Here is an 8,082-nt window from a genome sequence, read left to right as displayed (position 1 = left end):
AAAAAAGGGTCGGACCCCAGTTGCGAGTTGATGGTGGACTTTTGGTCATGCCCCAGTTACGAGTAGAGGGTGAACTTACAACTAAGATAAAAAAAGGTCGGACACCAGTGGCGAGTCAAGGGTGGACTTGTAGTTGGGACATAAAAAAGCGAGCCGGAGTTGCGAGTCGAAGGTGGACTTGCAACTGGGAGAAAAATAATGCCCCCCATTGCAAATCAAGGGTGAACTTGCAACTGAGGCAAAAATAGGTCGGGTCCTAGTTGCGAGTCGACGATGGACATGCAACTGGAACAAAAAAGTTCACCCTAGTTGTGAGAACATACCGGCTAATATCAATCTAGGACAATCTTAAAAGATATATTGGGAAAACCCTGGCTTCTTGCTTTATGAATAAAAGTTTCATTGCTTATGAGTGAAGGTTTGATATATCGGTACAAGTTGGGGTGGCCACCAAAATATGTGACTACTCCTGTTATACGTTGATGCCATTTATTTTGTTTCTACATGGGCACGCGTTTAGTAATTTTCTAGTGCAAGCGCTCTCTCCTTGCTTATGACTTATGAGTGAAGGTTCCATTGCTTATGAGTGAAGGTTTCATAGCAGTATAAATTGGGGTGGTCAACAAAATATGTGACTATCTTGAGCTTACTCTCCAATTGCTATCCATCTTGGAAAACTAATATGCATCTCCATTTCCTCCGCGTCAATGGTAGGCCAGGCGGTCGCCGACGCCGTGACGGACCAAGCCGCGCTCTGCCTGCTCCTCCTCCGTCACCTTGGAAGCCTCGATGAGGGAATGCCCATGCCCACCACCAACCTCGCCTTCTCGCCGATCTCCTTCCACGCAGTGCTCTCCCTCCTGGCCGCGGGTGCCTCCGGCGCCACGCGCGACCAGATCGTCACCTTTCTCGGCCCCGCGGGCGCAGAGGCACACGCCGCGCTCGCGTCGAAGGTCGCATCCTTCGTCCTCGCCGGGCGGGGGTTGGCCCAGGCCCACGGAGCCACCGGCGTCTGGGTCGACGCCTCGCTACGCCTCAGTCCTACGTTCGCCGACACGGCCGCCGCTGTCTACAAGGCCGACGCTCGATCGGTGGACTTCAGCAACAAGCCCAGGGAGGCGATGGCCGAGATCAATGAGTGGTTCGAGAGCAAAACACGCGGCCTCGTCAAGAACATTGTCTCTGAGCGCGATTGCGACGGCTCCACGGCGCTCGTCCTCGGCAACTCGGTCTTCTTCAGCGGCTACTGGAACTCCCCCTTCTTCCCAGGGGCCACCGAGGAAGGCAGGTTCTATGTCAACGCCTCGCCGGAGGATCACACTGTTCGCGTGCCGTTCATGAAGGGGAGCCCGTTTCAGCAGATCGGCGTCCACCCCGGCTTCAAGGTCCTGGCGTCCTGCGCATGCCCTACCGCGGCGACTTTCGCGACAGCGACCCGTTGTTTGCCATGTACATCTACCTCCCCGACGACCGCGACGGCCTGCCGGCGCTCGCGCGAACGCTCAGCGCCAGCCCCGCCGCGCTCCTGCACAGGTCGGTCGTGCCGGAGCAGCCCGTCCCGTTGGGCGAGCTCAAGATCCCCAAGTTCGAGGTGTCGGTGAGGGTGGAGGCGTCGCGGATGCTGCGTAACCTGGGGCTGGAGCTGCCGTTCCGTCGCTCCGGCGACTCGTTCTCGGAGATGCTGAGCCCGCCGGCGCCTCCGGTGGCCGTCTCGTCCGTGGTCCACCAGTGCGTCGTCAAAGTCGATGAGCGCGGGACCGTGGCCGCCGCAGGCACCGTGGCGATGTCGGCGGGGTTTGGCATGGTACGTGATCGCCCTGTGGACTTCGTGGCAGATCACCCTTTCGCCTTCTTCCTCATGGAGGATGTCAGTGGCGTGGTGGTATTTGCAGGCCATGTCGTCAATCATTTGAGCCACTGATCGATCGATTACCAGCTCTGCTCTGCTAGCCAGGCCGGAATAGTGCTTTTGCTAAAGTAACTGATTTTTCTGTATCCTTGTTGGTGTAACAGCGGAAGTAAAATGAGCACGCGTTTAGTAATTTTAGTGCACGCGTTAAGTTGGAAGGGATTACTAGTAGAAACAATCTGCAGAAGCAACTTAATTCGTAATGTCCTAATTATAAACTGATCAAGTCAAAAACAGTTGTGTTCGTTTCAGTTTTGACTTAGTAATTTCAAGTTGTGTAGCTGCTTTTCTCTTTTCTGCTTTTGTTCAAGTTGTTGGAAGCAATCTCTTGGTATGCTGCGTGGATCAGCAGATTGTTTATGGATGGTATCTGGGGTTTGAGGCAATGGTTCATGATTATGTTGAATTATTCAGTACTGATGTATGAGGTTCACATAAAAATAACACTCAAGTTCCCTTTTGGTGTGCATGTATAGACTGTATGGGGAATCTGGAATAACTTGTGCATTATCTCTAAATCTGATTGTCCTATATGATCATATCTAATTTCTTTGGTATGTGATGTTTGGCTTGATAATGTTGTATTGCCCATATGCTGATTTAGTTGGGTCCAATTCTTGTAGATACTACTACTTTAACCTAAACATGTCCAAGGCTCAAGGCTTGTGCACTCACCCCATATCATGTTGTGCATTTGAGTTCAATCCATTGGCCACTGTCAATTTTTTGATGTGGAAAAATTATGTTCTCTTCTTATCGCCTTTGCTCCGTATAGCATTCAGTCGGTCTAGCATAGACATATACGTTCTAATCGATTATCTCCAAGTCTAGTTCACCATTATTATGCATTTATATATGCAGCAAAAACGATGTAGAATCACGGGGGGAGTGTTTATATTGAGTTAATGGACTGACCTTCTCTGCTCCCTAATCTCTCCTCGTCCCTAATTTTAGGGGAGCAACTAATTAACGAGCGCTCCTTCGGGAGCCTTGCAACGATCAGCGCCATTTGGCGCGTTCTCAGTCATTCGCCACGTGTCGCGCTATGGGCGCTCCCTCCAAATTTTATTTTTTTATTTTTCCGCACGCGTTTTGGCTTTTTAAACGGGTTTTTTTGGGGGTTTTTTTATGTTTTGGTTTTCACCGGTCTTTCATAGCTTTTCGACCAATTTTTTTTGAAAAAAACATTTTGCGCACAAAAATGCATTTTTTTCGAGAGTCACGGTTTTGTTTCCGAGAGAGGCACGGTTGTGCTTTCGCGAGAGGCACGGCCGTGCCTCTTGGAAACGAAGTGCCTCTTGGAAACGAAAAAAACGCGTTTTCTGTTTTTTTTTCCTTTTCCGAGAGGTACGGTTGTGCTTTCGCGAGAGTCACGGCCGTGCCTATTGGAAATGAAAAAAAACACGTTTACTGTTTTTTTTTCTTTCGCGAGAGGCACGGTTGTGCTTTCGCGAGAGTCACGGCCATGCCTCCTCGGAAATGAAAAAAAATGCATTTTCTATTTTGGCATGAAACTATGAAACAATGGCATGAAACTATGACTTCTTGGGGAGCATTGTGCCTCCACACCGCTCCAAATGGATATTAGCATCGCAAGGCTGTGAACTTCGGGATACATCATCATCTCCGCGTCCCTCGGTTATCTCTTACCCGAGCCCTTTACTTATGCACTTTACTTTGTGATAGCCATAGTTTCATGTTATATATCTTGCTATCACATGGTTGTTTATCTTGCCTAGCATAAGTTGTTGGTGCACATAGGTGAGCCTAGTCATTTTAGGTTTTGTGCTTGACAAAATAAACGTTAGATTTTATTTCGCTTTTGTTCAAGCCTAAACCGTAATTATTTTAAAGCGCCTATTCACCCCCCCCCTCTAGGCGACATCCACGATCTTTCAGGGGGTACCAGCTTTGTATGTGAGTGGATGCTGGCGCATTCGCAGTGGGCATGTTCGCAGCGAACGGTTGAATTTCTGACATGACAACTTACAGTACTTTAGGATTATTCTAACGTTTCCCATATAAGATTTCCACTATTATAATGGTTCCTAAGGAATACAAAGTAACTCAAACACAATAAAAATTACATCGAGGAACTACACCACCGAACACTACCACTGCTAGAACGAAGTCGCAGACGCACCGCCGTCGCCGATCCCCTTCCAGAGTCGGCTTGACCTTGCCAATGATAATCAGAAAGTCGTCATGCACGTGCCTCTATTGACCATCAACCCAGAGCATCAGTTGTCGCCATTGAACCCTCGAATTGATTTGAAGCGCTGGACATCAGAACTCGCCGAAATGAGTGTATTGACACACTAAAACACGTCTAGATACACTCATTTTAGCGATGGATAAATCTGGACGGAGGATGTATTTATTTTCCAAGGTTTTATTTGTAGGAAAACACTACCCTTCAACCGGCTGATGCACGCGTGGCGTCCGACGCTTGGTTAGCCGTCGGATCGATCCTAACCGAGGCTCGCGCAAGTCCCATGCAACCAGTTTTTGTCACGCGACAAGGGTCTTGTTTCAGTAGATTTCTGCAACAGATGACTAGTTTTAGAACGAAAAACTATTTGATGGTGAAGGTTTCTTTTTGTGCAATAGGGGTCTTATTTCAAAAGGTTTATACAAATAGACATCTTGTTTCAGAAACAAAAAATGATTTGGTGGTGAAGGGTTTTTTCCGCAACAGGGGTCTTGTTTCAGAAACATAGCCCGTTCCACAACAGGGGTCTTGTTTTAGTAACATAGCCCCTGTTGCAGAAAGCGCGGGAGGAGCGCCCCACGTTAGAGAGTGAGAGGTCAGGCATTGCAACATGAAGAATGTTTCAGAAACATAGTCCCAGTTGCATAAAAACGTGGAAGGAGAGTCCGACATGAGAGGCCGTCGCCGTCGTGTTGGAGTGGAGTTGGCAGCCGCCCGCGGGGCTAATGCTGAGGAGGAGGAGCAACTCCGGCGAGCGGCAGTGTTCTATGGCCGAGACGCTCGGGGCATGGCATGGCGGCTATGCTCTAGCCTAGGGTGTGGCCTATCTCGGCCAGCTGTTGTCTCGGTAGACCTTTGAAACAAGGTCCTTGTTGCAAAGCCCCTAAGCACAGCATGCTAGTAGCGGTTGCAAAGATCCTTGATTGGCTGGGTCAGAAGATTGGATGGATGTGTTGGATGGCATCTGACAGTTGCCGAGGCGGACGATCTAGTTGGTTTATCATCGAGTCGGACGCGTAGCATTGCCCTTGGCCATTCCTCAGGCCGGGTCGGGTTTTGGGTCGGGCCTGTCAAAGCACAACTAGCAAAGTCTAAGCCCGGCCCGGCCGAGAAAACGTATATGTAGGATCGAGCCCGCCCGAAGAAACTAAAAACATCAATTTCGGGCCGGGCCGGGACGGGCCTCCGTGTAAACTGACATATTTCCCAGGCCCGAGCCCGGCCTAACATACGCAACAGGTCAAATTTCTAGGCCTGAGCCTGGCCTGACATACGCAAGGGGTCAAATTTCTAGGCCTGAACCCGGCCCGGGTTTTTTGGGCTGGGTCGTCGGGCCGGGCTGCCCATGCCTAGGTCTAGTTCGTACTTTCCCTTGAAAAAAAGTTCTAGTTCGTACTAGTTGGGTAATAGATTTCGTAAATAAAAAGCAAAGTAGAATTTTGCAAATATAAAAAAGACGCCGATAACTGCCACACGTGTGGCACAATGGACACCTGTCCCAGGAGACAGCCCACACGTCCCTGTGTGGGCGAACATTAAAACGCCCACACGTGTGGCAGCAGGACCAGCGTACCGAACGAGTCCTTCAGGTACGATAACTCCTTGACGTTCAGAACGACCCCAACAATCTAAAAAGGCCTAAGAACCCGTTTTGCTGGGCGTCTTCCAATTTCCCGTTCCCTGTTGGCCTGGGTAACCAAAAACAAAAATGGTATGGATTTGCCATGAGACCTTAAATGAATTTGCCATATGACCATAAACTAATTTACCATGTTATGAAAAAAAACCCTATAAAAATAGAAAATGTCAAGAATGTGCCATGTGACAATAATAGAATTTGCCATATGAAAAAATGAATTTGCCATATGACGAAAAATGGAATTTGCCGTATGAAAAAAATGAATTTGTTATGTTATGAAGACACAGAAGAATAATTTGCCATTATACATGGCAAAAATTGGTATGAAAACCTATCCAAATCATGGCAAAAATGCCTTGGCTGGAAAAAACTAAAATGGAGCACGAATTTGCCATGGCCGAAAACATCATTACGTCATTTTAATCATGTTACGTTATCTTGTCATACACCAAAACAAAATTAGGACCAAAATTACGATGGCAGATGCATATTTCAAATTGCCTTGCTTATATAAAAGAAATTTGCCATGTATAAAACAAAGTATAATTAATACTTTGCCATGGCAGAATGTATATAAAAAATTGCCATGGCAAATGTATATAAAAATTTGCCATGCTATTTTCTCTTAAAATGCCATGCTTTGCAATGCCGTTTTAAGTTTTTGAACTTGACATGGAAAATGTTGTAAGATTTTGCAATGGCAAGAAGTCGTAAGATTTTGACATGGCAAACTTTGTGTTGGAACCATGGCAAATTTTGAACTGATGATATGGCAAAAAATATAAGATTGTTGCCATGAAAAGTTTTTGTAGTGGTCGTGGGGACTTAGGATGGAACCATGGCAAATTTTGAATTGATGGCATTGCAAAACTTGTAAGATTTTTGCCATGGCAAGTTTCTATATTGGATTCATCACAAAAGGTTTCAAGTTTTTTTTTGCCAAGACTACATTTGCCATGTTATGAAGCATGAATTTGCCATGCCCAGTAAACTACAATTGCCATGCCCCGTAAAAAATAAATTTGCCATGTATGAAGTATGAATTTAACATGGTTCAAATAAAAAATATGCCATGATGATGAAGATTTCTTTGCCATGGTTAAGAAAGTTGCCATGGCAAAAATGTCATGGCCAATGTCTGCATGTAGAAAAGGAACAAATTATGAACAAAGAATTGCCATGGCGAGTTCATTAAAAAAAATTCCATGTTATTTTTAATTAAAGTTTTCATGTTGCCATGGCAATCGTGGTCCAAAATAAAAAAGTTAAATTGCCATGTTGTAAACACTAGAGTTGCCATATTATCTAGAAAAAGATTAAATTTGCAAATAAAAAAATTGGCATGGTCCATGAAATTAAGTTGCCATGCTCTATTAGCTTAGTCAGATGATGTCATACAAATTTGTCATGGGATGAATTCCAAAAAATTCTGCCATGGCAATTGAACCAGAATTTTGCCATGGCAAAAAACTCAAAGCATTTATCCATGGCAACTACTAGTATCAAAAAACTGCCATGTTTTTTGCCATGGCAAAAATGTCATATCCATGGCAACTACTCATATTAAAAAACGGCCATGTTTTTTTTGCCATGTCCAATGTAGTTCACTTGTTTCTTCCCTAAACCATGTTCTTTCTAAGCAAAAAACATGGCAAGAAATGCAGTAGGTGTGCATATCATGCTTTTCATCACGGCATACCGGGAATGTGAATGGCAACTATAGATTATCCATGCAAAAATTGTAAAACCAATATCTAAGATTGCAGTATGAAACGTAGCGGGATCGTGCTCGTCCTAGGCCCGTAGAAGAACTCGAGCTGGCGGCCATGGCAGATGAGGAAAAGATTAGATGGCTACTGGGAAATAGCGGAATACATGAGCTCGCGACGAAATCCGGTGAGCAGTTCCCCATCGGCGACACACACGAAGAAGACAGCGTCCACACCGATGAGCAGCTCCGCTGCAAGTAGCAGGGCCTCGTACACCTCCTGGCCCAGCCGCGCCTCATGCCGATGGTGAAGCACGGCAGCTCGTCGTCAACCTCTGCCCACCTCCGTGGCCTCTCCCTCGGACCCCTACGCCTCCCGATGACCATCTCCCTGACAGTGCTGTGCATGAAGACGACAACGTTAGGGGCGAACCCACGTTATGGTGAGTGGGGGCCCAGGCACCCACTGAAAAATTGAAATTTCACTAAGATTTGCTTGTGTTTTGTGAAAAATATGCTCAAATTCTTTGACTTTCTATAGAATATGCCCCCACTCAATTAGTTTGCCCCCACTCCAAATACTTTCTAGGTCCGCCGTTGACAACATCCCCCCC

At 46.4% G+C, this 8,082-nt stretch overlaps 1 pseudogene; it reads left to right on the top strand.

Annotated features, from left to right (window-relative positions):
- The first annotated feature begins 707 nt into the window (after positions 1-707).
- Positions 708-2,369, top strand: LOC119289752 (annotated as a pseudogene).
- The last annotated feature ends 5,713 nt before the right edge of the window (positions 2,370-8,082 follow it).

Source organism: Triticum dicoccoides, chromosome 4A, assembly GCF_002162155.2.
Source record: "Triticum dicoccoides isolate Atlit2015 ecotype Zavitan chromosome 4A, WEW_v2.0, whole genome shotgun sequence".
Lineage (NCBI taxonomy): Eukaryota > Viridiplantae > Streptophyta > Magnoliopsida > Poales > Poaceae > Triticum > Triticum dicoccoides.
The sequence above is the reverse complement of the archived record's forward strand: the minus strand, read 5'-3'. Positions and strand labels throughout refer to the sequence as shown.